Raw genomic sequence first — 16,687 nt, forward strand, 5'->3', positions numbered from 1 at the left:
TTATAAGCCTAGCCCATAGTTATGTGGCTTTCGCCACCCCTTTAGTTTGAATAAAAACTATGCCTATCATTTTGCTGTGCCTCTGTCAAGCAGTGACGCTGAAGTAATCCCTGGGGTATATCTGCAATCTCCCATCCATTGGTCAAGATTCCTCTTGAACAAGACCAGAGAGGTGCTCTGCCTCACATGTACCGGGATTTTGTTCCACAGCATAGGGAGTTCCACAGCTCTTTTACTAAGAGTACATTTCTGCAGTTAGCACTAGTTTTGCACGGACTGTTGCAAGCTTCCTGGATTGCAAAATCACCTCATTTGCATAGATTTCTTCTGCAAATGGGATGATTTGCATACAAGGGCTTCATCCGGTGCAGGACCTCTCATGCATGCCCCTGCAGGCTGTTCGTGGATTGCACGGCAGACATATTGCCTGCTTGAGCTCCTGCACCAATCTTCCACTCGGTGCAAACTTTTGAGAATCCGGGGGATAGTAAAGTCAATGTAAACTTTATTGCCATTCAGAAATCACACAAGTCCAAAAACTGAATAAAATTCTGTATCTCCAGACTCAATGTGCAGATCACAGACATTTACACAAGTAACACCTGGCTATTACATCACAAACATGCAGGTGGACTAATATATTAATATAATAATAATGCAGTCTAATAGCAGGGAGTATAGTAGCAGGAGAGGAGACAGAGATGGGAAATTGGATAACAAGTTAAGTAAGGAAAGCAGCAGGAGTAAGGAGCTTAAGTACAGAGCAAGAGTAGAGGTGGAGAGAGAAAAGTGTAGTGGATACATAGTGTCCTAGCAATGACATATGGGTATTGGCTAAGGGGTTAGAATTAGCGGTGCAACTGTAAGGAAGCTAGAGAAGTTGCATTCTTTTGAAGATGAAGCTGAAGTCAGAGGGCAAGAGTAAGGGGAGAGGGGACATACATACTATGGGACATATTGTAACTACACTGTCTACAGCTAAAAATACCCGATGTATGGACTCCGGAAACAAAAACAAATGGTAATTTAAGCAGTACTAGACATGTCCTCTCTGTACTCCTCTGAAAGCTGCGCAAGTAAAGCCACAGAGTAGGTTTCAGAGGTATGGAAAAATCACTATTGTTATTCCACTCCATAAAGGGGGCCGCCACCTCCAGTCCTAGACACAATATACCCATCACTTAAAAAGCCTAAATTTACAAAATCATGACATGCATTACTGCTGATGTCATAAGCTCTGGGGAAGAAAAAGTACCCACACCCACCAACATACCTTTCTCAAAGAGAAATCATGTCTACTTGATTTAGGAAGCGTCTCTGAGGTGTAGATGGCATTTATGCAGTTCATACTAAGGTCTTTGCCATTGCTCCCCAAGCAGTACATAAAAGAAGTTTAAACCTCTAAATGTAGACCAGTTTTGTAAAATGGATAGCAGATGGGCTGCCAGATAAAGCACATGCAAGTTAGGGCAGCAAGTGTGTAATCAAAAAGCAAAAAAAGTGCTTAGGTGGCACTCCTTAGGGCTCAGTACTAGGACCTATTATTTTTGGCATCAGCTTTTCAAATCTCCAAACCATTAACCCAGATACATGGCTAAAATAAGTTTCCCAATGACTAAGCTGGGTATTACAATTCAATCATCTGATACCATGTTCCTACAGATTATAGTAATCGGTGCTGTGTTAGAAACGGTCTACTTCACATGACTAGTAAAAGTAAGGTCTTTCGGCTTTTCCAGGTTAGGGGTCGCCACAGCAGAACTCCGGTCCGCTGATGATTGGCAGTGGATTTTTACAGTGCCGAGTTGTCAGCCCGACGCCCAACCTTAGAAGAAGGCACACCCATTCACACACGAATCTACCTACATGTCTTTAACGTCACTCAACCACGGGGAGGACATGCAGACTCCACACAGAAGGTGCGCCAGCCAAGAATCGAATGGGAAAACATCTTGATGTGAGGTGACAACACTAACCGCTGCACCACTGCAGCCTCTTCTACTTCACATGACCGAAAACTCAAAATACTGAATTTCATTTGAATGAGACCACAATACCTAATTTTCAAAATACTGAAAACTCATTTGACTAAATCTCATACTGAAAGCTTACAATGCTGAATTTCAAAATACTAAATTTTAAGCCATAGACATGCACACTTACAACACTAATGACTACCACTTTTCAGAACTTAAAACTACTTACTTACACACAAAAAACAGACAATATAAAACCAAACTAGGTTGGTTATAAAACCAAACTCCAAGACTGCACTACAGTGGGGTGATGGGCATATACCTTTTACTTACCTTACAGTACTCTACACACTGTCACTACTGCTGGGAATGCTCAAAACATCTACCATATTACTTGAGATACTTCCCGTAAAAATGTAGAGATATACCCACATCATGAGTCAGCACTTTAAGTTACAGTAATTCTTTTTCTCACAAGCAAGTCACAGGAGAAGAGAAACCCACATCATGTCTATGGCTTAAAATTCAGTACAATGAGATTCTGCCAAATGAGTTTCCAGTATTTTGAAAATTAAGTATTGTGGTCTCAGTCAAATGAAATTCAACATTTTGAGTTTTCAGTCATGTGAAGTAGACACAGACCCATTAGAAACATGCTTAAATTAAATCCAAAACGGAGTAATGTCATAGGTTCATACTAGGCTATCTGCCCTAGGGTATTTATAAGCCTAGCCAGAGTGTGTATGGCTTTCGCCACCCATTTTAAATTAATTTTGCTATGCCCTTTTTCGAGGTTAGTATACTGCGCTTCTGTCTAACAGTGGCACAGAAGTGATACCTGGGGTAAACCTACGATCTCCCATCCACTCATCAAGATTCCTCTTGAAGAGAGTCAATGAGGGACTCTGCCTAACCTGGACTGGGATTTTATTCCAGATTGAAGGGAGCCTCTGGGTTATGAATCTGTCCCTCCAGCATGTCCTATTTATTTCAGTGCTGAGGTTTAAGTCCCTCGAGCACGTAGCTCGATGGGATTTGGATTTTCTGAGGTGCAGCATGTCCATTAATTCCGGGTTGGACATGGCTTTATAAGTCAGGCACAGATCGCCTCTGAGCAGGCGGTATGCCACTGAGTAGAGCTGGAGTTTCTTTAACCGGGCAGCATACGGCATCTGTTTGAGCCCCTTGATCCTCTTGGTGAGGTACTTTTGGGGTCTTTCCAGTTGCTGCAGGTGTCTGGTAAGGTACATCCCAAAAGGGGCATTGTACTCAATTATGGGCCTGATGAGGGATGAGTAAAGAGGCACGATGACCTCCCCTGATCTAGATGTGAATCCCTTCAGGATTAGCTGGGCTATATAAAATGTTTTTCTAACCACTTTGGCCACGTGGTTGTCAAATGAGAGATTGCTATCAACTTGGGTCCCCAGGTCCCTAATTACTTCTTCTATACTTAATGGATTACCACCTATGTGGTAATTTGTGGGCACTTTGTTTTTGCCAAAGGGGATGACTATACACTTTTTGGCGTTTAGCTTGAGGCCATGGCTCTGGCACCAGTTGTCTGTTTCTATGAGGCCCTTTTGGAGGATGCTTGTGTCAGCTGGAGAGTCTATTATGGTGCACAGTTTGCAGTCATCTGCGAACTTGGTCAGCCACAGTCCTTCCATGTTGGCCTGTACCTCCGAGAAATATATACCGAACAAGAGAGGTCCCAAGACTGAGCCTTGTGGGACGCCACTTGTAACTGGTTTGGAGTCTGACATGGCTCCAGCTATTCTAACCATGTGGGTTCTGTCCTTGAGCCAGTTTGCAACCCATCTAGTGACATAGGGGTTTATATTTAAGCTGGTGAGCTTATCTATAATGCCCGAGTGGGGTATTGTATCAAAGGCTTTTGCGAGGTCCAGGTAGGCTGTGTGGACCACCTTCCCCTTGTCAATGGCCTTGGTGACCGTTTCAAAGAAATTGACCAGGTTTAAGAGGCAGGATCTGCCCTTAAAGGCGAACTGGGTAGGATCCAGTGTCTGCAGGTCCCCAATATCTTTATTTATAAGGTCCATGATGATCCTTTCCATAGCTTTGCAGACCAAGCTAGTGAGACTTATGGGGCGATAGTTTCCAGGATCCGTTGAGGCACCACCTTTGTGGAGAGGGACCACTGTCATCAATTTTATTAGTATGTTTCAACATCAGCTTACACTTTAGACAGCACCCCATTTCCAACAGTTATCACAGAGCTTTGCACTTTTGAAGATGGTGTAATAGTAGTATGGAAACCCTATTCTAGCCATATAAATAAAAAGGTAGATTATCAAGGTCAAAATACATTACTCGTGTACTCTGCCATAACCAAGCTACCAAATAAAATACCCCTTTTCAGAATAATAATACTCCTTTTAAGTATTTATCTACTCAAACACTTCACACACCTAAAAAGACTACAAAAGTTCCTAACTAAAAAGGTCACCAGATTAAAGACCATCAGCTACCAAGGCAAGCTCGAATCGTTATATCTGTGTACTCTACAATTCTCAACAACAGCACTTACAAGAAGTAAATTAACAGTAAAAATCATGTACTGACAGAAGCAAGCTACTCAGGAAGGACATTACACATAAAATAATTCCTACATTACTTCTAAAGGTAGCATACATACATACATAAGTGATGCTTCACTAATAAAAAGTGAATGTAGAAAATTAAGCCCGAATAAGAGTAGGGCTAGGAGAGGTACATGTAATATAAAATTGGCTTCAACATTAGAGTAACTACATATAATTTACAATGAAGTGCTCCTATTCCGGGACAGCTCCCCAGTCAATGATGGCAAACTGAATGTCCAGTTAATTTCACAAGGGTGAAGGGTTTGAAAAGCGGTTTTAAGTCCTCCCCTTTATAAACTGAATTAACAGGAAAATGCAATGCTAACTATAAAGGTGCTGTCCTACAACGTAGATGTCAACTTATGCCACTGCAGGAGGACAGCTACAGTAAACTAATTCCAAAACCAATAAAGTTTGCTTTTTGAACCACCAAAAATAATTAATTATATTACTATAGAGGAACGGCAAACCGCACCAGTTGCTAAGCTAATTTACAGAAACAATCTAAGAGGTGGCAACTGAAAGCAGGCCTTTTTCTTCCACACTACGTTTCTTTAAACATAGTACACAGTCAAGAAGCATTCTGTATTCATCCTTACTATGAAAAACTTACTTCTTACCTCACAAATTACAAGAGCCAACTTTTTACACAAAAAGTTACTTCTTTCGTCAATCCTTATAACGTAGAACTATAATCACTATAGTGCCGATGAATACTAGCCGCTCACGGTTTGAATTCAAGTACCGCCCCTTTCAAAGGACCAATCCATAGGCCACAGCCGGCTGAAATGAGCCAATTGTTACTAGCTGTAGAAGTAGGGGCGGTAGCTGACTAATTCACGCAGTTAACGAGGAGTTTGTGAAGCCGGAAGCATTTATTTTACCAATCACAATTAAAGTAAGTGCCGCCTTCATATGCGCAGTCAATCAGAATTGGAGTATTAGCACTTCTTTCCTGTCAAGATGCAGTACAATTTTTCCCATTTCTGTAAAAGTATCCGAGGAGAAGAAACCAAGTCGAAAAGTTTTTTTTTTAACTGTTGTTAATTTCCCATCAATGGTAAACGCATTTCTACCTGCTCGGAAAATAGCTTGTAATTAAGAGACTGACCGTGACTGTATGATATTTGTTTTGCGATTACTTTCTAGTTTGAGTTTGTCCTTAATCAGCATCGTATGTTGTTTGTATTTTCATGTAATACTCTTTGTAAGAGAAGAAAGTTGGCTGTCCATCTCCCACTGATTTGGAAACAAGGAAGCGGTCTCGTAAACTTCGAGTAGACAGCCTCGTATTTTATTACTGTTTAAGTTTAATAAACGTTAATACTATTACTAGGTTCATATTGTTCCAGATCTGGGGAATATTTTTGCATAGTTATTACACTGAGAAAACACGATGGAAAGCTTCTTACAGTGTTTGATTTTTTGGACTAAGCGTATGACACTTGGAACTTTGCGGAATAAATATTTCTGAAAGTGTAAATTATTCTTGTACCCTGTTTTAAATAATAAACAACAAATACTATTCATTTAAAATGAAGTTATTAAAGAACATTTACTCAAATTAAAAATAAGATATCTTGCTATCATTGCATTCCCCAACAAACTTGTGGTTGATGAACCCAGACCTGTCAACCTTCCATATCCAGAATGTGGAACAATTTGGTAAAATGTGGAACACTTACTAACAGCTTACTAACAACTTCAACGAAGAAGTTCATAAGATTTAAAACATGTTGCACTGTACTTACAAAATGTTCTTTGGATGAATTAATATGATTTGGTATTATTTAAAATGGATATCGGTTAAAAAAATTCTTAACATTGAATGTGTGACGGACCCTTTCAATGTGGAACAATGAGGAACATAGACTCTTAAAGACACAAACCACACACCCTCCTTCGTGGAGGCTCTCAATAAAAGTCTAAACAGCAGAGACCTCCAAGGCAGAAACGCACTGGACCACCAGAACACAACACTAATCACGAGACACATAACTCTCCTAAACAGTGTGCCACTGAACTAAAGCCCCTGAGGCAGAACAGCATGCCCAACACGCTAGTCATAGGTGACTCGATAGTGAGGCACACTGATGTCCCACTCACTAGGTTGAATAAGGAGATAACAGTCAGGTGCCAGGATCCGCCACAAAACGTGTGCACTCAGTTCCCTCAGCAACAGGTACAAATATGACTGTCATTGTACATGTGGGTGTGAATGACCTGAGATGTACCTCCCTGGACTACATGAAAAGAGACATGGAGGAGCTCTTGGATTATGTAGCCCAGGCGGGTATGACCCTAGCCCTGAGCAGCATCCTACCATTATCCAGAATGATACCATAGTACAAGCAGAAAATGATTGACTTCAACAACTGGCTAAGTCATTCTAAGGGGATCCGGTATCTCTCGGCTTGGGATGACATGATGGACAGACCTCGATGCTTTGCCAGAGATGGCCTGCATCTGTCACCCCTGGGGTTCCGGATACTGGCCAGGGCTCTTGACACCCCTATAGTGCCTTTTTAGGCGGTGTTCCAAAGACCAAATTACCACTGTAACAGCTACAAACATATGCAATTTGAGGGTCATGCTGCTCAACACTAGAAGTTTAAATCTCAAAATGTACTCGCTCAAAGTACTCCTTAAAATGGAGAACAATGACATCCTCCACCTCAAAAAATCCAAGTCCCTTAGAGCTACACGCTCCAGGGACTTAAACCTCAGCACAAAAATAAATAGGACATGCTGGAGGGACAGATTCATTTCCCAGAGGCTCCCCTCACTCTGGAATAGAATCCCAATTCATGTTAGACATAGCCCCTCGCTGACCCTCTTCAAGCGAAATCTGGACGCGTGGATGGGAAATCGCAAATTCACCCCTGGGATCTCTTCTGTGTCCCTGCTAGACAGAGGCACAGTAAACTAATCTTAAAAGGGTACCTTCTGTGACCTACTTTACAGAGGCACAGTAGGCTAATCTAATAGGGAGGCGGAAGCCAAATACACTCTGGCTAGGCTTAAAAATGCCCTAGGGCAGATAGCCTAGTATATACCTATGAACCTAAAGCTAGCTATGAATACAGAATTGCAGCAGATAGTAAAGACAACCACAAGGCCTTCTATAGTTATGTAAAGAATCTCCATGGCAATACCCAGATTTTCTCTGAGCTACTGCACAATAGTATCTCCTATACCGAGCGAACAGATATTGCAAATATACTGGTGAACAGATTCAGTGCTAACTTTACCTCTATCTTCCCCCCCAAAGGACCAATCACAGTACCAGTAGAGTGCCAGGCACCCAGTATTGTTGCTGCACAGGTTAAAACAGCACTGTCCAAGGCCAAGAATACAGCTTCTATGGGACCTGACAGTATCCCTGGCTGTGTTCTACATGAACTGCAGAGTGAACTGGCACCTCACCTGTGTGCCCTGTTCAATCACAGCCTCACCTCAGGCTTTGTCCCTACCAAATGGCGCACTGCTACAGTCATCCCTCTCCACAAAAGAGGAGCAACTATAGACCCCGGGAACTATCGCCCCATTAACCTGACGAGTCTGACATGCAAAGCTATGGAACACATCATGGACCTAATAAACAAGGATATAGGGAATCTCCAAACTCTGGATCCTACACAGTTTGGTTTTGTGAAGGGTAGATCATGCCTGCTCAACTTGGTTGACTTCTTTGAGTCAGTCACCAGAGCTGTGGATGAAGGTAAGGTGGTTCATACAGCCTACCTTGATCTGGCCAAGGCCTTCGATACCATTCCCCACTCAGGAATCATAGGAAAACTTACTAAGCTAGGCATCAACCCCTATATCACTAGGTGGGTTGCAAACTGGCTCACAGATAGAACCCACAGTGTGAAAGTAGCTGACTTCAAGTCAGACTGCTGATCAGTCACAAGTGGAGTCCTACAGGGTTCGGTTCTGGGTCCTCTCCTGTTTAGTATCTACTTCTGTGAAGTCCAGGCCAACATGAAGGGACTCTGGCTAACAAAGTTTGCAGATGATTGCAAGTTAGGAGCTATTATTAACTCCCCAAGTGATGCTGACATCCTACAGAAAGGCCTCAATGAGACCAACAACTGGTATCAGAACCATGGCCTTAAGCTCAATGCCAAAAAATGTGTCTTCATCCCCTTTGGGAAAAACCCGGTTCCCTTGGATTACCACATTGATGGTAGTCCGCTGAACACAGAAGGCATTATAAGAGATTTGGGAACACAGGTTGACAGCAATCTCTCTTTTAACCACCACGTTGCCACTGTGGTCAGGAAGTCCTTCTATGTGGCAAATCTCATTACTAAGGGTTTTGCATCCAGGAAGAAAGAGGTCATTGTCTCCCTCTACTCTTCCCTCATTAGGCCGATCATCGAGTACAGTGCCCCATTTGGCATGTACCTCACTAAACACCTGCAACAACTGGAGAGGCCACAAACATACCTCACAAAGAGGATCATAGGCCTTAAATACTTGGCCTATATGGACAGACTCAAAAAACTCCAACTATTCTCTGTCTCATACCACCTACTTAGAGTCGATCTCTGCTTGACTTACAAAGCCATGTCTGACCCAGCTCTATTAGAAATGCTACATCTAAAGAAATCCCAATCCCTCCTCACCACAAGCTCCAGAGACCTCAACCTCATTACCACAATCAGAAGAACATGTTGAAGGGACAAGTTCATAACCCAGAGACTGCCCACACTATGGAATAGACTTCCCATACATGTCAAGCAGAGCAACTCACTGGCCCTCATCAAGAGAAATCTTGATGAGTGGATGGGAAATAGAAAATTCACCCCAGGGATCACTCTAGTGGCTCTACTCGACAGAGGCATTAGGAACTAAGGTTGGGTGGCACGATGCCAGTGTAATCCTATGGGCTAGGCTTGTATAGGCTCCAGGGCCATTAGCCTAGTACACACCTATGAACCTATAATGAGGTACAATTGAGAGAGATGGATGAGCAGCTATCACTTTACAAGTGTAAAATCTCTTATTTAGGTTTAAGGTTAAGTACGTTAGTAGTTGGGTTTTGCCTGTAGCTCCCAATGTCTTACTTCTAGAAGCAGGGGCAGATCCAAAAATAATTAAGGACACTTTTAAGCTATTAATCGTATTAACTTGAGAGGGTTGATAGACTAACAGGATGTGAATTACCATACATTTTTTGAAGTAAAACATCAAAAACCTAATTATTGTCAATATTTATGTAGTGTAAACCACCTCCTTTTCACCCAACATCACCAGTAAGAAAGATAAAACAAAATTCTGAGCTAAAATCAGGGACAGTGAGAGGTATGCTTTTACAGGATGCTTCTTGCACCTGTGTGCAAATAAATGTATTAAGGCTAACATGACAGCGCTTTACTTAACTCCCATTCCCATTTAGTGTGTAGTGCAGTGTAACTTTAAGATGTACCTATGAGGATGTGTCACATGGACTGGTTATACTTTGCCTTTGCTTCCATGTCATTAAAGAGTGTGCACACATGCAACCTGACAACCTGCCTGACGTATGTGACTTGTGAACAGGTTGGAAGTGCCTCACTATGAATAAAACCCAACATTGCATGTTTTTAAAATGAGATGTGGCATTCACCAATAAATTAGACCAGCCAAGTAGTGGCTAAACAACGGAAAGGGATATATGTCACCTGTTGAAGTCCCACCCACTCTGCTGGCTTAGCCTATGGAAAAGGGGGAGAAGAATTGCCACATTTGCAGCTGGACCAGTGGAGGGACTTCAGTATTCAAGTGAATGTACCTCCAGGAAGTGAAAACGAAACCAGCAAGATGACTGAAGAGAAATGGCAGGCGTTCACATTAAAACCACTGCCAAATAGCCAGAGTGAAAAAAACAGTGTTCAGCTGTTCCTATTTTTAGCTCAAAACTTTGCCACTTTCCCTGCCAAATTTGGAATTGTTTTGGAGGAAAGGGGGTGGATAGATCAGTAAATGCAATAATCATCACTATGTAGGATAATTATTAGTTACACACTTAATTTGCTTCAGAGCATACATGGTAAGTCATGTCCACTTTTTCTATCAACTTTCTAAATTTATTTGACTTTATTAATAAGGATAGATCACTGATCAAAAATGACCAATTTCATTACATGCACAGAGGGAAACATTCATTTCTTTAAAGACAAGGTTATGCATACAATTCAAGGTAATAGTATTGCTATTTAAAATGTGTCCCTAATTTGGAGCTTTCCCCCATATCTGGACATAAAATGTTAAGAGCAATAAGTGAAAATGCTCAGTATTCATACAATGGTGTAAGTAGCAGACAGACTCTTGCTGAACATCTGACATTTTATTGGCAGTAAATTAACGGCTTGGCCACATCACATGGACTGGCTTTTGGTTACAGTGCTGTATTGCAAGAAGTCAACATAGAACAGTGGACAGATTTTACTTACAATACTGTGAGAAAACTGCATACCACACCATGATAGCCAGTCCACAGAAGTCCACTCACACCAAGTCTGACATGCAGTAGCCTCTGTGCCATGTGTTAACAGTTAGTCCATGAAGTCTAGTAACACAAATGCCAGCATGCAGAATAAAGGATTACCAGTGACATAGCTTAGCAGTCTGCCCCGCAGAGATCTGTTTGTTCCAGTAACATCCATTCTTGGCACTCGTAAACTGGACCAGCACAAATAGTACCCTCACACATGCCACAACCAGAGAAACAATATTAATACCATAACAAAGTGTCAATTTTACAATGACCAGTAACACCAGAATAAGACAGGGAAAGAAGTGTGACAAGACAGTATGTTGTCACCCTACTTGTTCATTTCATACATTAACTATGTCATGCACAATAGCAGGTTAGACAAATCAGATGCTGAAATCAAAATTCCTGGGAGAAATATTATCAACCTCAGATGTTCAGATGATACCACTGACTGAAAATGAAGAAGAGCTAAAGAGTCTGTTTATGAAGGTGAAATGAAGTGCTGAAGATGGCTTGTTGCTCAACATAAACAAAATAATGATGTTATCTATCCCTTTCAGCTCTTTGCACATATATGGGGAAAAGTCATTACAATTAATAGTTGATTTTCCAGGGCTCAAAAATCTCTACAGATAAGGATCATAGCCATAAAATGAAAAGACGGCTGATTTTTCAAATGAAAGCTATGGTAAACCTTAATAAGATTTTAAGGAACAAAGACACTGGCTTTGTCAACAAAAGTCAATATTGTGTACAACTGTTTTTTCCAGTGGTAACCGATGACTACGAGAGTAAGAAAAGTGAGGATGTGCAGTAACCGATGATTACGAGAGTAAGAAAAGTGAGGATGTGCAGTAACCGATGACTACGAGAGTAAGAAAAGTGAGGATGTGCATCAAAAATGTTGATGCTTTTGAACTACGGTATCGGAGAAAAACATTGAGAATTCTGTAAACTGCAAGGCGATCAAATCAGCCAACGCTTAATGAAACAAATCCTGACTGTTCGCTACAAGGCTTGACTATAAAACTAAAACTCAGATACTTTAAATAATATAAAAACAGAATATGCTGAAGAAGACACTGATTCTGTGAAAGACTGAAGGCAAAAGAAGGAAGTGGCAGAGACAAAGATGTCTGCAGACTGAGGTAGCGAATATGAATTTGCAAGTTAAAGAACAAGCTGTTAGACACACGGGTCCAGTGCACTAAGGTCCTTGAGGTCATGAAATGTTATGTAGACTAGAGTGCTACCTCCAAAACTTTGTATCATTTTTATAAAACATTTGTTTTAATGTATGTGTACTGCATAATGCAATTACTTAATTGTTGAACTCTTGTAACGTCTCTGTTGTAACCTTATAAATGCTTTTGCTTTAGTAGATGTTTCATACATTGTCATAATAACTTTGCATGTATAACCACGGAGGATGTTCTTGGGCCGCTGGTGAAAAGGGTTTTTCATTCCCAGTTGAACTTTACCGTAAACAAATATAAATAAATAAACCAGTAACCACAACACCGTCAGTAAATGTGGCCTCAGGAAACTTGAAATTTTAATGCAAAACAGATGGTCAGATTTGTTAAATCATAAAATATAGAAATAATTAAAGAGGTAAGAACAAAAGTAATGTAAACTTTGATAACTGTATCTACCAAAGTCAGAGAAGCATATTCTGTAGCAGGACATGTGTAGATATCCAGGGAGATCAATGTATTCCTTTATACCTGTCTTGTGACCCATTATTTAAACACAATATTCCATTTCTAACATTTAAACAAGCCATCTAAAACAAGAAAAAGTTACATTTCATAAGGATGGAAAACGTACTTATTCATACAGGTTTTTAGGAACGGTAATTTAATGCAGCTTATCAGCTACTTTGAGATTATCTCTGCCTGTTATATAAGGTTATGCCTAACAGCAGAGCACAGAACCTAGTCTGATGTATTATGCAGTGCCTTCTAACATTTTAAAGTCAGTCTTTCACCTTTTTCAATTATATAGGATCATAGGAGGTTACTAGGCTAATGGCCCTGGGGCCCTTACAAGCCTAGTCAAGAATTTTTCCCCAAAAAGAAACCTCAGTCAGCACCTGTTGTCCCTGTCAATGAAAGACACAGGTGGAACCCGTGGGACAAATATGTGGTTACCCATCCACTCATCAAGGTGGCACTTGAACAGGGTCAGCAAGATGCTCTGTTTGACGTGTATGGGAAGTCTGTTCCAGAGATGGGGCAGCCTCTGGGAGACAGACCTGTCTCTCCAGCAGGTTTTCTTGATATCACCTATTAGATTCAGGCTCTTTCAGCGGCTAGTGCATGCTGAGTTAGACTTACGGATATGGAGCATCTGTAGTAGGGCAGGGTCCGAGACTGCCTTGTAGGTGAGACACAGATCACTCCTGAGCAATCTGTACAATACTGAGTAGAGTGATAGTGATTTGAGCCTGTCTGCACAGGACAAGTGTTGGAGGCCATGGATTCTGTCTGTGAGGTATTTCAGTGGCCTTTCCAGTTGATATAGATGTTTGGAGAGATACATACCAAAATGGAGCGTTACACTCAATTATTGGTCTAATGAGGAAGGAGTATAAAGAGGTAATAAACTCCTTTTTCCTAGATGCAAAGCATTTACTTATGAGATGAACCAAGTAAAAGACTTTTCTGACCACTGCCGTTACATGATGGTCGAATGTGAGGTTGTTATCAACCTGAGTTCCCAGGTCTCTCACCACAGATTGTGTGCTTAGCAGCTTGCCGTTGATGTGGTAATCAGTAGGGGTCATGTTTTTGCCGAATGGTATGATGATACATTTTTTTGCATTTAGCTTGAGGCCATGACTTTGGCATCAGTTATTAGTTGCTGTGAGACCCTCTTGCAGTATGTTAACATCATTTGGGGACTCAGTGACAGCACCCAAATTACAGTTGTCCACAAACCTGGTCAGGCACTAGCATTTTGTCTTTGCCTGGACTTCTGAGAAGTATATGCCAAACAGTAGGGGACTCAGGACAGATCCCTGCGGAACTCCACTAGTGACAGGTCTGCTATTGGAGGTGATGGTGCCTATTTTGACTTTAAGAGTCCTGTCGGTGAGCTAGTTGGCCACTCACCTGATGATATAGGGATTTACGCAAAGATGTGTTAGCTTTTTGATGATGCCCAATTGGGGGATTGTGTCAAAGGCCTTGGCCAAGTCAAGGTAAGCTGTATGCATGGACTTTCCCCTCATCCAGGTCCTTGGTGACAGTCTCAAAGAAGTCAACCAGGTTCAACAGGCAAGATCTGCCCTTAATGAATCCAAACTGGGTGGGGTTAAGTGTTTGGCGATTGCCTATGTCCTTGTTTATGAGATCCATAATAATACACAAATGGGGAGATAATTTCCAGGGTAAGTAGTGGCACCACCTTTGTGCAAGGGAATGACAGTGGCAGTTCTCCACTCCGCTTGAATGAAGGCTGTACTTAGGCTGTGGTTGAATAGGGTTGTCAATGGCAAAGCCAGTTTTTGCTGGAGATGGTGCAGAATACATCCTGGGATACTATCAGGTCCCATGGAAGCTGTCGTCTTTGCCTTGGATACGGCCTGTAACACTTGATCTACAGAGATGTGAGGTGTGGGACCAATATCAGGGATGTCAAAATGGCCTTTGGGGGGAGAGAGGGGTGAAGTCTGAGCTGAACCCATCTGCTAGTAGGTTGGCTAAGTCAACAGGATCAGTGTAAGTGATACCGTTAAGTGCTAATTTGGAATAAACCTGGGCTTTGCTATGGAGGTTCCTGACGTAACTGAAGAAGACTTTGTGGTTTCCCTTTGTTTTGGAGGTTAGCTTTGATTCATAATTGGCCTTGGAGGTTTTCACTAATGATCTAATTGGCTTGTTGAGGCTAAGGAGGGAGTTTTTCCAATTTGGAATTTGTTCCTTTTTACCCTTGGACAACAGTTTCTTCCTTTTGTTGTAAAGCCTGTTGATAGAGGATGTCCACCAAACAGGTTTGTGTTTCCTTGAGGAGCAGGTTTTAGTTCTATTGGCTATGGCTGAGTCCAAGAAGTTGTACAGGTGCTTGTATATGGCTTGTAGGCTGCACAAATAGCTGCATATACCACCACTGAGCTACTGCAATTAAAGCTTTTTTTAAAATAAATATGCATGTTACAATGAGGGAAGAAATATGAGCTGCCAGTATAAATATATTTACAAGTGACACATTTTCCACATGAAAACATGCCCTTGGAGTTATTATTGCTGGTATGTTCAGATAAAAGGAAAGCACAGTCATGTTTCTCAAAGAATGACTTGAATGTCTTAGTTTTTTTAAAAGAAAACTTAGGAACATGTCCCACTAAGTCTTTTAAACTATCACTCGAAACAATTCTCCAGTTGTTATTAATAATGTCTCTAATAAATTCCATATCTCTGCTGATGGGGAGGGAAAAACTTGATGACCAGTTGTCTTCAGAAGATGCATTGTCTGAGGATGACACATTGTTACGAATATAACCAAATTTTAAAATGGGTTTAAACTTGTAGTATCTATTATTTCTAACGTAATTTCTAATGTGATTAACTAAAGAGACTGAGTAATTTTTCTGCAAAAATAATGCAGACAAATAATTATATTCACTTTCAAAGATATCATCATTACTAATAAGTCTAGATAACCTGACAGAATGGCCTTTCACAACATTTCTCTTCATAAACCAAGGGTGTTGACTGTCAAAGTTTAAATAACTATTTCTGTAGGTTTCTTTTCTGAAAATATTTGAAGATACTTTGCCTGAAGATACGTTGATGGATAAGGTGGTGTCTAAGAATGACACAGATGTTCCCTTACCAGCTAAAACAAACTGAAGAAACCCTATGCTTTCAGATAAATTTTCAATAAAAATACTTAATTGTTGTTCCATCCCCCTCCATACAAAGAAAATATTGTCAATAAAACGACAGTAGTGTTCTGTGAGTTCAAACCCTGGGAGGTGTACTAGAGTGTCTAATTCCCACTCACTTAAAACTATATTTGCAAACGCTGGAGCCGTTTTTGTTCATATATATATATATATATATATATATATATATATATAGATATATATATATATATATATATATATCTATATATATATATATATATATATATATATATATATATATATATATATATATATAATATGTGTATATATATATATATATATATATATATATATATATATAATATGTGTATATATATATATATATATATATATATATATATATATATATATATATATATATATATATATATATGTGTGTGTGTGTATGTGTGTGTCTGGTGGAAATTGGGCTACTGTTGGCCAAAGGAGGAGAAGAGGGGGAAGGCATGCCCGAAGGCAGGTAAAGGTTAGGACTGTGATAGTGAGAGTCGGAACTTTGAATGTTGGCAGTATGACTGGTATAGGGAGAGAGCTAGCTGATATGATGGACCGAAGGAAGGTTGGTATATTCTGTGTGCAAGAGACCAGATGGAAGGGGAGCAAGGCTAGGTGTATCGGAGATGGTTTCAAATTGTTTTATCATGGTGTGGATGGAAGGAGAAATGGTGTAGGCATTATCCTGAAGGAACAGTATGCTAAGAGTGTTTTG

At 40.6% G+C, this 16,687-nt stretch overlaps 1 protein-coding gene across 1 annotated transcript in view; it reads right to left on the reverse strand.

Annotated features, from left to right (window-relative positions):
- NCAPD2 (non-SMC condensin I complex subunit D2) overlaps nt 1-5,348 on the reverse strand; it is a 1,714,408-nt gene extending 1,709,060 nt beyond the window's left edge. The window contains exon 1 of the mRNA XM_044079588.1: nt 5,203-5,348. The gene's annotated coding sequence lies outside the window, so the exon portion shown is untranslated. The remainder of the gene's footprint in view (nt 1-5,202) is intronic.
- Nucleotides 5,349-16,687: the final 11,339 nt, after the last annotated feature.

This window comes from Protopterus annectens, chromosome 8.part0, assembly GCF_019279795.1.
Source record: "Protopterus annectens isolate FY-2018-M chromosome 8.part0, PAN1.0, whole genome shotgun sequence".
In the NCBI taxonomy this organism is placed as follows: domain Eukaryota; kingdom Metazoa; phylum Chordata; order Ceratodontiformes; family Protopteridae; genus Protopterus; species Protopterus annectens.